Genomic DNA, 17,966 nt, shown 5'->3' with positions numbered 1-17,966 from the left:
TTGGTCCTTTTTTTAATTGTTAGTTATATTTAAAAAATTACTTTTTTAAATGTATGTAGATGTATGTATATAACTTGATTTGGTTAGTTTTGTTCTGTATAGAGATCCACCTGTATGGAGATTAAAAGAGAGAAGAGGAGATGGAGAAGGAGGATGGGGGTGGGGGGGGGTAGAGGGAGAAGGGAATAAAAAGGTAAAACCCCCAAAATTTTAAAATGACACTTACATTTATTAGACACTTAAAAAAATAGGGTAGGATATTATGATACAAGGAAGATATACAAGAAATCTTTTGTCCTTGAATATGTTTTGTTTTTGTATTATATTTCACAGATACTTTCACCTAATGGAATGGGTTTGGAATACACATATATAATTACTGTGCACATTTAGGTTTATTAAAAAATACTGATTGTAATCACATATCTAAGTAAAGAGCACTTATACATAATATCATTTCTTCTCTTTAATCAGGTTGAGCGGGCTATGATATACAGTAAAATAGCGAGTTATTTGTTCTTAGCCAGTGAATCGGGTATACCATGTGAGCGATTACATGATCGTTTGTATATGGGGTTTCCTAATTAGAGCATATTATTATATAATAGAAGTTATTGCACAATAGAAGTTAAGAGAAATATACTACTGCCATGTTAAGATATTGTAAAGATAATATAAAACTATGCTTTTGGAATTATAAGGGAAACAAGAATATTTTACAGTGAGGATGATTAGGTATAGAAGCAGAAACTGATGTATCAGGGGGAGTAAAATGTTTCTTTTTATGTTATGTTTTTCTTGTGGTATGTGAATATGTGGCTGGTCTATGCAAAACTCTTTTATTTTTATATAAATACTGTATTGTATGAATCCTACGAAAATCCTAATAAAAACTGATTCAACAATAAAACTCTTTTATTTCTTAAAAATCAATAAATATTTCTTAACCTCCCCCCAAAAAAGAGACAGTCTACCCTTCTTTCCTGACCGCTTAAAAAAAATTGTTGTGCAAAGTTAATTTCTTTCTATCCTTTACACAAATCACCTAGGCCAGTTCATACATCCACTAAAGCTTTAGGTTAGCGTGGGAGTTATGCCATATGGAGGTGCCAGCTGTCCATTTTACTTTTTACTCTTTGTCCTTGAAAACTGTATTGATTCTTAAAGGCTGACCACCGATTACAAAAAGATATTTTGTTCAACAGATATATTTGTTAATCTATAAATGTTTACTTAGGTTGGAATTTTAACATACAAACAATGTAAGGATAGAATTAAAAGAGCAATTAAAAACAATATTCAAATCTAAAATCAGGTAATTTTTGTCCATGACAAGATTGGATACCTTTTATAGTCAGTAATGAGTTTTACAATTTGGCAAACGTGACTAATGTAACAAATTTTTAGAACATTTTATGGGAAGGCATACATGTGAAGGCAACATCTAATTAGCACAATCATTTACCTAATACAATATAAGTCATTCTTGTTTGTTGGAAAAGTTTGACAGCACAGCAAGCAGTCAGTATATAAATAACAAGTGTAGCATGCTTTGTAAGATAAGTAATAACTGTAATTAGTTCAGTACCTTTCGTTCACTTAGGCCCCATTCACACCTGACCGTTTTGTAGCGCGTCCTACGCTCGATGAATGCTCTACAAAACGGTCAAAAAAATAAATAGCATTGTAGTCAATGGTATCGTTCCCACCTGTCCGTATTTCCGCCCGTCCCGAACGCACTACAAAACGGCCCATGCATGAAAAGGTCCCGGAGCGTTTTTGCTGCGTATTGGTCCGTTTTGTAGGGCGTTTTCCATTTGGATACTGCCAAGTAGCCTTTGGAATCGCGCGACGGTCGCGCGACTTTTTTACCGCGAATCGCGGTAAAAAAAACGCGTGACGGTCGAGCGGCAGACGCGCATATTACAATACGCATAGGTGTGAATGGAGCCTTACACTGTGGTCTGTTTTGCAATCCACAAGATTGCTGCTAATCATCTTCTATATACCTTTACAAATGGTGTGTTGAATGCTAATCAAAAACAATTTTCATTCTGGATAAAATTTGTTTTAAAGTAGTATTAAACTCTCAATCTTTTTTTTCAATAATTAATCCAGATCAAACAAATATACATTGCCCAGCAAAGCTTTTCTTTATATTTTCTCCCATGCATAGTCATCATGTTCCCAAACAGTTGGCTCCAACTGTCTCAGCTCAGCTTCCCTGAACATCTTGTCCAGTATAAGATCACAAGAGACAGAGCAGACACAAGGGACGGAGCAGCATGGGGAAGGGAGGAGAGAGGCGTGACTTTACCTTGCTGTGCCTGTGTGTTTGTGGAGACACATACAACTTACTTACACACACATGGGTGCCAGGGAAAGAAGCCCCCCACCCCCCAAATCATGATATCAGGACCAGTACTCAGGGGACCAGATGGTTCTGCAAGAAACTAGAACTTTTAAACATGAACAAGCAGCATCCATTGTAAGTGATTTCAACAGGTTTTATAATAGCTTCGAAACATTTTGACTTCAATATGACTTTAAAGTTGCTTTGTTCAACAAGTCACATTGAAACTATTCCCAGAAAACTTGCCCTTTGAAAGTTTTTTTTATTATTCTTATTATAAAGGTCATATGTTTTTTGCATCACTGACTATGCATCTATCTTATTCCACCATCTTATAATTTTTTACTGTCCAGCAAATATGAGTTATTTTTATCTGTAATACTTTTCAGACTTTTGTCTTATATTAAAAATAACGTTCTTGTGCAATTAATGAATTGGTTCTAATGATATATTTATAATATCAAGCTTGTGATTTCATATACTAACAATGTGTAAAATATTTAAGCTTAGGTTTAAAGCTAAAATGTTTTCTTAAACTTTTTTTAAACAAAGCAATATAGAAATGTTATACTTGAGTAAAATATCCTAAGTATATAAAATTAATTGTGATACATTAAAAGCTCAAGTCCAATAATGACATGCTAATTTACTTAGGTAAGAAAAACAAAAAAATATTATATTACCGATAACCAGTCCTTTAGAAGAGGTGGCTGCTTTAGTTTTATTTTTCAGGTTTCTCCTTTATTTTCACCTGGTAATCTTGCACATAACACACTTTCGGACCCTGGGTAACTATGTTCATTCTGTGACTGTATATATAGAGGCTGCCATGGTTGTAACCCAGGCTGGGCTTCAAACATGTCTGCCTTTGTTCATCTCTAGTACATGCGGATGCATTAGCATGTTACACAAGACAGATAACATTGTTTTTGCTTCCAGTTCATCTCACAGGAAGTGACAAGTACTTTGCATTTCTGGCACAATCAACAGGTATTTTCTGTACTGGCTTAAAATGTTCTGAAAATAAGAAAACGAATGCAGCCACGACACCTCAGACTGGTAAGCTGCAAAATATAAATGTTTTTTCTTGTAATTAATCAGCCCTTTAGGCATGTTAACATGACATACAGAAACACTAAATTAAAAGTTTAATCTAGTATGCCTTAAGTGCAGCAGTGCTTCACCCATACAGGGCAAAGCAACAGGTTCACTCAACATCACATACTTACTTTCCCTTTGCTCACTCACTACTTCATTCAGCTGCCAGAAGGCGAAATATATAACCTAGTTCTTCTGGGTATGGGAAGCTTGTGACTATCTCTCATTCCTCCCAAGGGTTGGGTGCCTAAATGGTAAATCACCAAGCTCAGGTGCAATCACAAAGGGTGGAAAGAGAGTGCTCAGCTCTATGTAAACCCCACGTCAAACATGTATTTTTTTGAAGATGATTTTTACTTTTTCAAATAAAATATTTTGTATTAATATTTTCTTTAAGACCCAGTGATGTAATTGCTGGGTCTTTGTGCAATTCCCTGCTGGGGCTTCTCTGTGCAATGCAGGCAGTTCACGGCTAGTGAGATGTAGTGGCAGGGTGCCATACGTAGCTTGCTGAAAACATCACAGGATCCTGACTCAGTATTCCTTTCAAGAGCCCTCAGTCCTGATGCAAGCAGTGGGCTGTTAATTGGGGAGAATTATGCAAATATAAAAATGCCTTGATGGGTGGGTATCAGTTTTGAGGAATGTATGTTCCTAGGCAGAATGCATTTTGCATGCAGATGGCTCTAGTCAACGCCCACAAGTAATGCTGAGCCTTCATGATAGAAAGAATTTAAATCCACTGAAGGAAGGGGCGGGTCAGGGACAGTAGGGTTGGGAAGGAAAGAGCTGCATGATGCAGGACATCCTTCAGCCTGGAAAAGGGGCAAGCTCTATCTGAATTGCTCTAGCCTCTTAAAGCATGCTAACTAGATACAATAATATTAAGAGAGAGGACACCTTAAAATGCTATAAGCTTATGTTAGCGGGCTTTAAAGCTTTACTTCCACTTTTGTAGCCAAATTGGGATAACACCTACTTGCTAAATGTCTGCTTATATTTTTATTCACAATTTTCTGGAAACTCCAAAACTGATGTTCGTGCTGTGATGGCAAATATCATTTTCAGTTGTGAACTAGATTTGAACACTGACTGTCCTAACAAAGGGTTAAAGTTCTTAGAGCTTGGGTTTTGCATTGCATGTTAATGAGAGTCTGACCACACTTTGTCCCTCCACTTTAATTTCACACTGTTCAGATTAGCTTGCAGTCTTCCCAAACGCCTGCTAAAAGAAAGAACTAGTTATTATTTTTAAATAAGCTGTGTGAATAGAATCTTATAACAAACATATAGAGGGGTTTTCTGAAAACTGACTTCAAAAGTGGAAATACACTTACTCTGGAAAGACAGACAAAAACACATGTACTGCTGTAAATAGCCCAATGGCTGCTCACCACAATAGCAACATCTTTTTCCATTTTTTGTTATTTAACGTGGCCAGTATCAAACATATTAGAGCATCTTTGTTCATAGTTACATAGTTAGTCAGGTTGAAAAAAGACACATGTCCATCGAGTTCAACTCATAGAGATATGGAAAAAAAAAAGAAGAAAAGCCTAAACAGAACACTATGCCCCCAATTACCCAAAGGAGGGCAAAAAACACCCCCCTTATAAAGCATGGTTCAATTTGCTCCAACAGGGGAAAAAATTCCTTCCTGATCCCATAAGGCAATCGGATATTCCCATGATCAACAATCTCTGATGCTTAATATACCTATAAGAACTCAATATCCAGTAATATTCTGTGCATTTAGGAATACATTCAGATTTTTTTTTTTTAAACAATTAACTGAGCCAGCTAGAACTAACTCCTGGGGGAGTCTATTCCACATTTTCACAGCTCTAACTATGAAGAATCCTTTCCATATGCAAAGGTTAAATTTCTTTTCCTCCAGACGCAAAGAGTGCCCCCTTGTCCTTTGCAGTGACCTTAACATGAATAATTTGGCATCAAGCTCACTATATGGACCATTTATGTATTTATACATGGTGATCATGTCCCCCCTTAATCACCTCTTCTACAGGGAGAACAAATTCAGTTCAGTTAGTCTTTCCTCATAGCTGAGCTCCTCCATGCCTCTTATGGGTTTAGTCGCCCTTTGCTGCACTTTCTCCAGTTCCACAACATCCTTTTTGTGAACTGGTGCCCAAAAAACTGAACTGCATATTCCAGATGAGGTCTCACTAATGCTGTGGACAGGGGCAGGATTATGTCTCTATCTCTGGAGTCTAGGCCCCTTTTATATAAGAAAGTATTTTGCTTGCTTTAGAAACTGCGGCTTGACATTGCATGCTAATATTCAGTCTATGGTCTACCAGAACACCCAGATCTCTCTCCATCATTGACTCCCCCAAACATACTCCCCGTAGAGTGTATGACACATGCATGTTTTTAGTCGCCAAGTGCATAATTTTACATTTATCAACATTAAACCTCATTTACCAAATAGATGCCTAATCACACAGTGCATTCAGATCTGCTGGTAAGTTGGAGACACCCTGTAAGGACTTTATTCCACTACATAACATGATGTCATCTACAAACACAGAAATAGTACTTATAATCCCCAATTCTATGTCATTTATAAATAGGTTAAACAGTAAGGGGCCCAACACTGAATCTTGGGGGCACCACTAACAACCTCAGACCATTCAGAGTATGAATCATTGATCACCACTCTATGAATACGGTCTCCAATTACAGATTGAGTACTCTATACCTACTGACCTTAACTTATACATTAGCCTCACGTGGGGAACTGTTTCAAACGCTTTTGCAAAGTCCAAGTATACTATATCCACAGCCACTCCTCTGTCCAATTTATTACTCACTTCCTCATAAAAAGAAAGTAGGTTTATTTGACAACTTTTCTCGTTTGTGAATCCATACTGACTATTGCTTATGATATTATTTTTAAGCAAAAACAATTGCATGTGATCCTTGATCAAACTTTCAAGTATCTTGCCAACTACAGGTCTGTAATTACTTGGTAAAGACTTTGATCCCTTTTTAAAGATAGGCACCACATTGGCCTTGCGCCAATCCATCCGTACCAAGCCAGTCATTAGAGAGTCTCTAAAAATTAGATACAATGGCTTTGAAATTACCGTCTGGTCCAGATGCTTTGTACACCTTAATTTAGTCTAACTGTTTCTGGACCATATCAATAGTCAACCATTGTGGTTCAGTAGAGGCCATAGCACTGCCATCCCCATTATGGATTTGAGTTACATTCTGTTCCTTGGTGTGCACAGAGCTGAACAAAGTATTTAATAGATTTGCCTTCTCTTTGTCCCCAGATACCAACATATTTTGCATGGGTTGTCACAGATGTCACAATGGTGACATCCAATTCGCACCACTCCAATCAGGAGGGTATCCGTACATCAGCCCATTTGAAAGGGCCTTAGACTTTACAATAGGTTAACTGAACACCCCACAGCCGAAACACTCATCCCTAGTTGCAACTCCCACTCCTCCAGGCTGACATCCACCCAGCAAGTAATTTTGATATTTATATAACTCCTCCCAATAACCAACCTACTGCTTGCATCAGAGTTGAGGGCTCTTGGGCAGAGTGCTGTGATGTTTTAGGGAAACTATGTGCATCACCCTGCCAGCCCTTGACACCAGTAGTAGTTAATAGTCATAATCTACTTGAATTGCTTAGCATTGCATTGAATTGCATAGAGTAGCCCAGAAACCCAGTCATGGTGTGGAAAAAATGTAAAGGCTTTATTTAAAGATATTATTAGTATGTTGATGAGGGGGAGGGAGGAACCAGGAAAGGCGAAATGTAAGAAGAAATAACTTCAGCTTTAACTAATGTAACAGTTTGTATTACATTTTAAGTTTTCACACTGCTTGTAATTTGACACTTTATAGGTATACTTTAGCAATTTGTACTTTCTTAGTAACCAGGTTTTTAAGCTTGTTTTTTGTTTTCCATGGTTCCTGATTTTTGATATATTGGTTAACCTGACATGCACATATTCAAACAATTCAAAAATATTTGCTGAATTTTCCAGATTTGCATGATTAATAAATCAATTTTCTCTTTTCCACTTCTTAGTTATTGTGATTTACTGGTCTTCTATCTCTATGCATGGATTTTAGCCTGTTCACTGATTGAAAAGTGTATACTCTATAAGAGACGTATCTGTTTTCTCAACTGTAGCCCTGCCAGGTTGCTGACATATTAGTAACCACTATTAATAGCGTACACTGGCAGGCCCCTGCCATAGCCTGTCACAATAACACGCCCACCTTTTACTATGTTAATACAATTTCAGATTTTATTTGTATATGTCCCATTCAGATTTTATTCAGATTAATCAATTTTGCTTGTACATAGAACACTGGCAACTACTAATAAAAACTAACAAGTAAAAACAAACAAACAAAAATGGCAGCAGCCAACCTCCCGACTCTGGAGCCAGCCAGGCCAGGAGATTTCTGCTAGATGATATTGTTGCAGCACAAAGAACTTGATCAAAGTGGTGCTCAGACTGACAAACTTGGTATGTTAAGATACCAAGTATCGTACTCGGTACAAGTACAGATACTTTTCCAGCTTGAAGGCTAGACTAGAGGAAAACTCAAAAGTTAGGAGGCAGCTTTAATTTTTAAGGAGCATTGGCTATTGGGCTCCTTGGATTTTTGCATCCCTGTTTTAATGTATGATTTGTTACCAAGTGCAATTACCGATACTTGTCCAAGTAACACAGATACAAGTACTGATACATTTTTGTTTAGTGTCATGTGAAAGTTTTTCTAAAACAATACAGACTAATGATTTCAGGACAGTGGTGGAGCGCCTGAGCTAGGTCCCAGATGCAACTGCTGCAACCCTGGAAGTTCTCGTGAAAATGTCAAGTATCAGCACTGGTATCTGAACTGGTATCTGAACATCCCTAGCTTTAATGTAGTTTTACCTTTACAGCTCCCTTCCTCTAATTCATGCCATGTCCAACATTAACATGTTCTCATCCACTATCACTAATTTTTATACTAATAATATATATTTTTTTACCTGCAGTAAGGGCTTGTTCACACCATAAGTGGGGACTGGCATTTTTCAGCAACTAAACAACACCAATCACTGCTAGGGCATGTAGCAAACAATTGTTTTCTATGTGCTCTATTCACACTACATGTGATGTGATGTGATGTACAGTGCATTGTGAAAATAGGCAGACATACTGTCACACCAAAGGTCACCTAAACATGTAATGCTGCTGATTAAGAGACCAGAATGGAGTGTACACCACCAACCCACTGGAACTGTCAAACCACACTAGCCTGCATGCTAAAATTGAGCATTTTAGCATTTGAGCTAGCGTGAACGAACCCTAAGCCAGCCTGGTTACCCGAAGCCACACGAAGCAAGCCGATGTACGGCTGATTTCAGCTGATGTACGTACCAGCCTGAAGTGAATAGCCGAACAGTGTTCGGCTCACTTCACTTCAGGTCGGTCATTCACTCGGCTGCCTACGGCAGGTAATTATATGGTAATTATAAAATATTCATATGCAATATCCCGTATTTACCTGACTAGAAATAAAATAAAAGGATATTGTCAAAAAAATTTACATTTCAGAACATAATACATCCATAAACAAAACATTTGCAAAACACTATCAGGGTTATTCACAAAAGGGTGAAGAGTTTGGAGTAGGCAGGAGAAGTGAACAATCTAGGAAAAATTCTCCAATTCAGCTCACATTCCACTTCAGCTATGTTGTCCTAGATTGTTCCCTTCTCCTGCCTTCTCCAAACTCTTCACCCTTTTGTGAAAAACCCTTGATATGTTCCTTTCAAAAGTGAAAACAAAAGATATGGCACTGGAAAAAAAACTGCTTAAAGTTTCTGACAAATCAACATAAACAACATTTTTAAATATTACTGAGCAGATACAAAGTAATCACATCCACTATTTAGCAGCACTTTTATTATTGTAAAATGTGAAATAAGCCAGTCTGATGTTTATGTATTTTTTATATATACACATAATTTATATTAATTTCTTTATTTTTCTTGTTGTGCACATACTACAAAATGCCATAATAAAATGTTTAGATATTATCCATTTATACCTAAATTGTACCATAAAATTGTTCAAAGAGTGTTGCAAAGGCACATTATACTTTATTGTTCAGCTTCCAACTTATATGATTCTCTTTGTAGCTTTGTAATATTATGACAGTACAAAATGCAGCAGCATACACAAAATAATTTTTATGCCAAGGAATAAATCTCATCCAAATTGTTCCCAAAGGTTGAAACAAAGTGCAAGTTTTAAAGCTGATCAATTCTAAGGCAGCATTTATATCCATTTGTTTTAATTCAGTTTATTAAAATGCTTTATACTGAACACATAGTTATTGGTCAATACAACAGGCTAGGAAGAGAGGTTTGGTAAGTTAGGGCAATAGAAAAATATGCTGAAATCAGGAAGAATTTCAGTGTAAGTGCAAAGATCATAAATATGCGCACACATTACTTTAAAGTAGATGTAAACCTAATCACTAAAATATAATATAGGTTTTAACATATAAATGTTATATAAAAAGTTATTTTTAATAGTAGCTTTCATTAAAGTATTACCTGGTGATCCTGCCATGAAACTACTTGATTAGGCACTTCCTATTGTGGGGTACAACAACTTTGTCCCTGTCTATTATTTGTGCTCCTGGGTCATCAATCAGGCTGCCAATGGAGAATTTAGGTGGCTGTTTCAACACATGTTATGCAAGCAGGGTCTACTATTGTCACCATTAGGAAATTGACCCATGCAGTTTTTGCTGGAGTGCATGTATGTTGACAAGACATTGCTGCAAAGAGACTGCATAAGATCAGCAGCACCAAGATGCAACATAGAATGATGAAAAAAATAGTGAAAAGTATATTAACTAAAAAAAGGTACTTGTTTATTAAACACTGCACCTTAAATATATGTTAGGGTTGCATCTAATGTATCTTTTAATAAGGGTATTTTTAATACAGGGGCATCAAATTGATCTATACATTAGAGAGTACAACAAAAATACATAATTGAGTGTACTGTAATGAACTATGAGGAAGCTGAACAAGAGCACAGAAAGTAATACAATGTATAGTTGCACACCCCTAGTTAAATTAAGTAGAATCTGTTTCTCAGCTCTGTCTAGCAACTTGCACATCAGCTGGACAACAAAAAAAAATTAAATATGGGGGCTGCCATTGCTGACCTTATGGAATTGCTAGTTGCCTGTCTGTTATGCTAACCCACGTTATCTATTTAGCACACATATGCAGATCAGGAAGTAATCTCAGTAAGAAAAGCTTTTATGTATTTTTTTTGAAGATTTCCTTTAATATACAAGCTACAAGGTGTTGTGATATATTATAGGAAAAATGCAGACAGACTATTGATAACCAAATAAGAAATTTATTTTAATTTTATAGCTACAACCTATGCAAATACTCCCTGGCCACCAATTACAAAAAAAAAGTAAAACAATTCTTTAAAATGCATTTTCCAATATATGCTCATTGAATAAAATTGCACACTTGGTTAATACAATTGTGCATATTCTTACAGGGTTATTCACAAAAGGGTGAAGAGTTTGGAGAAGTCAGGAGAAGTGATCAATCTAGGACAACATAGCTGAACTGGAATGTGAGCTGAATTGGAGAAGTTTTTCGAATCAGCTATTTTGTCCTAGATCATTCACTTCTCCTGCCTTCTCCAAACTCTTCACCCTTTTGTGAATAACCCTGTTTGTAAAAGCTTGAATAAGAAAAATCTGCTATGACTGTCTTGTGTCCATGGCTAGCTCTATGGACAGTGTTTCCTTCTAATGCTAAAACTGCTTTGTTTTAGTATCAATAGCATATGATAAATACATGGGAACATAAGTGGTGTCATGATAAACAAAGCAAGATAAAACACCACAAAATCGTTTTCACATAACTATTTGGTAACATTTAATGGCATACAGGTTAAAAAAAAACCTTTAAGGTTTTTCTATATGGTAGCTGCATTGTTAGTTTACTCAAGATACATCAATCCCACTATTGTTACATAATGGTACAATAATGAAAACATCAATATTCCGTTCGAGTTGTACAGATGTCCAATTTTCATTGCTCCTCGTAATTGTGTGTGTATAAATATGTGGGTTTCAGAACCATTTCAGAAATGTACAAAGCCTGAAGAAGGGATCTAAGGAATCCTGAAAGCATGCATCTTTAAAAATTTAGGAAGGCCAATAAAGGGTATCGCTTAAACTTCCTGCAGTAATTAATGCCTAACATAGCACAACACTGTACTACTGCTACACTTCAAATTCATAAATTACTCTGTAATCTAATATTATCAGTCTCAGTAAAGATTTCCTAGGACTAGTGATCTCTAATTAATCAGAATAAAGCATTTACATTAATACATAAATAAGACATATATATCCTCAGATACAGATACATTAAGTTATTGTCATCAGATCTCAAAGTGATCAATCCTGGGTCAAACTCCCTACAATATTAGCAACATAAAAAAAGCCTCTCCCCAGATCTAAAAATACTACTTTCTCTGTACCTCTCCTCACAATCCATTTATATTGTTGCAAAGGTTTAACCTCCATCACAAGCTAGATAATTATTACCTCTTTGAAAATTGGGATGGCAAGAAGCTCATTTGATATTTAAGCTCATCAGACAACACCTGCTCCTCTCAAAAATGAACCCTTCACAAGTACAAAGGTGTTACATTTAAATTGGGAGCAATCATAGCTGTCTCAACAAATATCTTGCAAGTAAGACACCAGATGCAGGATGCCGACAAATACATATATTTTTATTTCCACACTCCAAGCATTTAATAAAATATTTGATTTATATGGTAAGTACATATTCAGTGTAATGTAATAACTTTCTTAATGATAGCTAAAGTGGTTTTATTTCCAAAAGCTTCACTTGCTGTGATAATTATACGGATTCTTAAATATTCCCCAACATTGTGATATATGTATAGCAAAAATTACTTTCCAGAGGGATTGTATGCTAAAGAAATGTCAGTGCTGTACAGTCATATTACATTATAATAAATAATTGATGTTTAGAATTCACTGCATAATGAATAACCACACTAATGCCCCTGGACATAGGATTATATGTTTAGCTGGGCTTTGGTGCTAAATATAACTTTTTTTCAAAAAATATATAGACTCTTCTGTGTGATTTCCTTTATCTGTTAAGTGAAGATATCTAAAAGACTATCAGAAAGTAAACAGATTGAGTATTAGCTTCTAAGAGATTGAACATTTTTGTGAGGCCTTGACCTTTTGATTATCAAAGATAAGAAAGAATAAAACTGAAAATCTATCTGCTTTTTTCCCCCCAGTTTAAGGGTATTAACCAATCTAAAGCAACAAACAGTAAATTAAAAAAAAATATTGACCTCCAATTACTCTTGATAACATATCTTTATATAACAGTCTCCTGAAATCTAAGCTTTTTTTTGTCCATCAGAAACACCATACTGTTTTATAGGGTTATATGAAATAGACTTCATAATTGTTATGCTTTATAACTGTTAGTGAGATAGTCAAGAGTCTACAAGTATAATTTTATTTAGTGTCGTACTCGCCCTTTTGTAATGATTGTTTATACATTATGGAAATTAAATATGGCATTAGTTCTGGCACTATAACAGACAGATTTATTATTATTATTTTTTTTCAACTGTACTATTGTGTCTATCTCAGAAGTTGGAAGAACAAAGTGAATCAAAAAACAATAATTGGGGGTTTAGCACGACAGGGATTTTGAACTATAGCAGCATTGAGAGTTCTAGAGATGTAATATAGTAAAGGCTGATATAATATAGGGGTGATTTTTACCTTAGTTTGTGTTCATTTCAAAGATCTAACCAGGCTCATACGAAATTTGATTGGGTACATAAGATGATCACAAGAAAGAGTGAAAATAACTGTTGTAATATATCACCACATGATATCCTTCTCCAATTAGCCCACCTTCTATTGCCAGGAGTTTGACAGCTGGAGAAAGCAAATTATAATCACCTTGTTAACTTCCATTCGCGTCTTTATGTGTTCACACATTGGGGTATAGATTTTACCATGTGAATATGTGTATGAGACAGGGTTATAAATGTGGGTATTTCCTCGTGAAAATATATAGATTACTGTAACAATTAAAGCTCAGTTCCAGTTTTATATATTTTTTTTGTAAAGCAATTGTAAATACAAAAGTGAGTTTTACTGCAAAACTCACCTCTTCTCTGGTGCTGCCCCCTGCAGGCTTACAGCTCTGAAATCCAGCATTGGTTCTCTTCTAGGCTGAATGACACTCAGCACTCAGTGTCATTTAGCCTACTTCCTGAGTGCAGGGCATGATGGGCCACAACAGCATCCTGCACTCACTGTACAGTGATGCAGAGAATAGTGCCGACATCATCACATCAGTGTCGCTCTCTGTATCATTGAGGACCACCAAGCACCAAAGAAGAGGTAACAGATTTCAAGTCTTGTCCCTTAGCAAAATCATAGCAACCTAGGTTGAGCTAGGGTGCCATGCTCCCTAGCCTACTCTCTCTATGTATTCCTATAGAATTTTGGCTGCATATCTCCCAGACAGAGAGATTGAAAGTGATGGGGTATGATTTAATGGGTGTACACAGTCATAAGAGATATCAGATGTCAGATATGGGTGGATTAGCCCTTAATAATTACACAATTACTTTTTCATCAATTTCTTTAAACAACCTTATTGTAGGCTACAATAAAAAATAAATCAAACTTTTTAAATTAGTGGTTGGTTTCTCCCTTAAAAATAAGTGGTTTTAGGACATTATAAAAGAGAAGATAAAATAATATAAATAGTGGTTCCATTTTAACAGCATTATTTCATTTGCTCGTCTGATAGAAACAATAACTGTCTGCCTATTCTGACCTGTCCCATGGAAAGAGACACAGCTCAACATTTGTTCTTCTATTCACTGGGGGCTTTGAATTGCTGCCCACTACTCGATGCTATTAGAAAAAAAATCTAAATTCATTAGCCAGGCACAATTAAGTCTGTGTCTCCATTTAAAGCAGTTTTCATAGAGTCTATTGTTTCTCCTCCGTCAGAACTGCATTAGCCTCAGTAAAGCTGCCAAAAACAGGTCCTTGTAAATACATTAATTACAGCTCTTCATCACAGCTAGCAGATGGGATAAGACTTGTCTTTTCAGACAATAAATGAGGCTTTCCTTCCTGAAAGGACATTGCAGATTATTGACATATTCTTTAGTTTTTTTTCTTTGCATACTTCAGGTAAAAAAAAAATCCCCTTTGATTTTCCATCTGGTATATATTATCTTTAATTTAACAAGTTTTATTGTGTAAAAACAACATTGAATCATGTTATCTACAGTTGAGATACAGAGTTTGTCAATTCTTCAAAATGTATTTAGGAATAGCAGATTTCCCATAGACGGTTTGGACAATGATCTGATGAAAAGCCTTATCCCATCTGGCCAGGCACAGTCAGCAGAAACATTGGGGCGGATTTACTATAGTAGTGGTGTATATAGGGTTGCCACCCATCCGGGTTTCACCCGGGCAGTACGGGTTTGCAATCATGTGCCCGGGTCTGTGCCCACCTCCCGCCCGGGCACATCATTCAAAACGGTACAATGCCGCATACTAGCATATATTGCGGCGGACGCCGGGTGGCGCTGTTTCCTGTCCCTCGACTCTCCCTCCCCTGTTTCTCTCCTCTGTGGCTGTCGTGGGAGGAAGTGACATCAGGGAGAGAGGGAGCCGTGAGGGACGAATCTTTCTCCGGCAGCCAGCCAGCCAGCAAGCAGGGGTTGTGGAGAGCAGTGATTTCGTCACACAACCCCTGCTTGCTGGTGGCTGTAGGAGGGTGAACCTGCGCTGGTAGAAGGTGGACCTGCGACTGGACAGAGGATGACCTGCACGCATCATCAGGGTGTTGGCTTCAAGTACCAGGAAGGGACAACCAGCTCCTGATGACATAAGTAAATAGCAGCATGGGACCTGGCATGTGGCTGTGGAGCAGTAGATTACAACAGAACAGTGAGTATATTTATTGTGGATAACTCCAGTGGGAAAAGTAAGAGGGTATCTAGGAAAAAAAACACACGGAGGGGTGAAGTTATTACATTTTGATCAAATGCAATATTAATTGGAAAGGGGGGGATCAGTATTGCCCATTAAACATGCCCCCCAAAAAATGTTTTGTGGGGGCATCTTTTATGTGCAATATTACACATCAAGGATACAGGCAGGGGAACAAAACCTGACACTATTTCTTTATAGGTGACACAATAGGAAATGAAGGTTGGGGACACAGATCTTATGTGTTATATTTTAATACTCACATACAAAACAAATAAAAGTTATGTCTGGTGTTCTACTTAAGGCCCTGTTTCCACCTGCCCGCACATCTACCGCAATGTCCCGTGCCCGGAACGCGAGGGATCGCCTATATAAAGTCTCCCTGCGTTCTGGGGTAGGAGGGGGTGCGGCAGTGCCATTCAAGTCAATGGCACTGCAGACCCGCCCACAGTACGATCAGCCGCACAGTTACGTGCGGTAAAAAAAGGCCCTGCATTCCAATGCGGTGAGATTGCAAAAAAAAGTTAATGCGTGATTATTTGCGATCCCACCGCACTGGAACGCAGAGCGTTTTATTACCGCACGTTCCTGTACGGCCGATCGTACTGTGGGCAGGGGGTGGGGGCATGTCTGCAGTGCCATTGACTTGAATGGCACTGCCACGCCCCCTTCTGCCCCAGAACGCAAGGAAACAATATATATGCGATCCCTTGGGGGGAATTTATCAAAACTGGAACAGACAAAATCTGGAGCAGTTGCTTATCAGCTTATCTCTCTCATTTTCAAATCTCAATTGAGCAAACTGAAGAGAGATGCTGATTGGTTGCCATGTGCAACTGCTCCACATTCTGTCTGCTCCAGTTTTGATAAATTCCCCTCTTTGTGTTCCAGTGTTCCAGGAATGGGACATTGTGGTAGACGTGTGGCTGGTGGAAACCGTTAATAAATAAGGTTAGTGAAATAAAAAAATTGCGGGGGGAGGGGGGTGGCGGAGGGATGTATTTTTTTGCCGCAGAGTCATGCAAAGTCTCTAGGGTTGCCACCCATCCGGGATTCACCTGGACAGTCTAGTGTTCTACCAATATTTGTGGTGCCGCCACTGTCACTTGTCGAGGGTCTGGGCAGGGTCCCCCTCATCAGGCTCAGAAATAGCATTACATAAAAGTGCCACAACCTTTATATGGACATAATAGAATGTCATTTCTGAGCCTGATGAAGCGGACCCTGCGCAGCCCAGAAAGCACTCGTCGTTTGAATAACAACTATCAATAAAATGGATTTGCAGTAACATGGGATCTTGGTGCCGGTGTGCTGGTGACATCTGTTTTGGAGTTCTGTTGTGAGCCGCGCCATCCGCAGTCATTACCAGCACCCGTTACTTTTGGCATATCTGGTAAGAACTGCGGGTACTGCTTTGTACACTTGTGTCTTATCTACAGAATGCATATCTGGGGACCTGCGGCACACTGGCAAGTTGTGATTAACTCCAATGTCATTTATTTACAAGATACATGCATAGTGTATACTTTACAAATAAATTGCAGCGAAGCGCTATAGTGTTCGGGTTTGGCTTGAAGAAAAGGTGGCATGCAGCACACAAAAACCACTGGTGCACAGATCTTCTAGTGGAAAGACACAAGATAATTGTAAATGTTAAAGCCTAGAAATTGTTGCCTGAGTGGTGATAGCACACACAAACTGTATGTGAATGTCTTACCAGTACAGATGTTGTGTATAGATTATCTCTGATGTTCTGTAATGTTACCCAGAAAGTTTGTACACAGAGGTGTATCTCAAGCATGCTTTTTTGTAAATGTTTTTAAAGGAACTGGTTTAGTCATGTGCACCTACATAACGTCTGTCTCACTGGCAGAATATAGCACACTCCATGATTGGTGGACAGTTTATTAAATTACTTTTACAGGTCGTGTGACTTGACTTTCCTTTAACTTGTGACTAGCTAATCTATTAGGCCCGTTTGTTTTCCAATTAGCTGAAGCTGTGTTGACCAATGACCAAATTTGGTCAATGAACTCACATCATTCGGGATGCTCCACCTTGCTTTTATATTTCCACAGTCCCAGGAATCTCTCATTTAGTGACAAAAGTGCATCTGATACAGATCAGCATGCAGTGGGTCATTGTGATTCATGCTGGATTACAACAAGGCACATATTTTTTTTGGGGGGGTTGCATGTGTGTTTTCATTTAAGGACTTCTTTATGTGTGTTTATTTAAATGTAGCTCATTCTGGAAATGAGTAATAGGGTTACTTATGTACTCTGTACTAATTTCTGGGGGGGCAGATATTTGGGGACCCCCTTATTCTAGATTCTGATAAGTCCCCCCTGCAAACCATAATAGCCCTTTTGTAGGACAGGAT

This window comes from Nanorana parkeri, unplaced genomic scaffold (genome assembly GCF_000935625.1).
Source record: "Nanorana parkeri isolate BGI_ZX_2015 unplaced genomic scaffold, ASM93562v1 scaffold1822, whole genome shotgun sequence".
NCBI lineage: Eukaryota > Metazoa > Chordata > Amphibia > Anura > Dicroglossidae > Nanorana > Nanorana parkeri.
The sequence above is the reverse complement of the archived record's forward strand: the minus strand, read 5'-3'. Positions refer to the sequence as shown.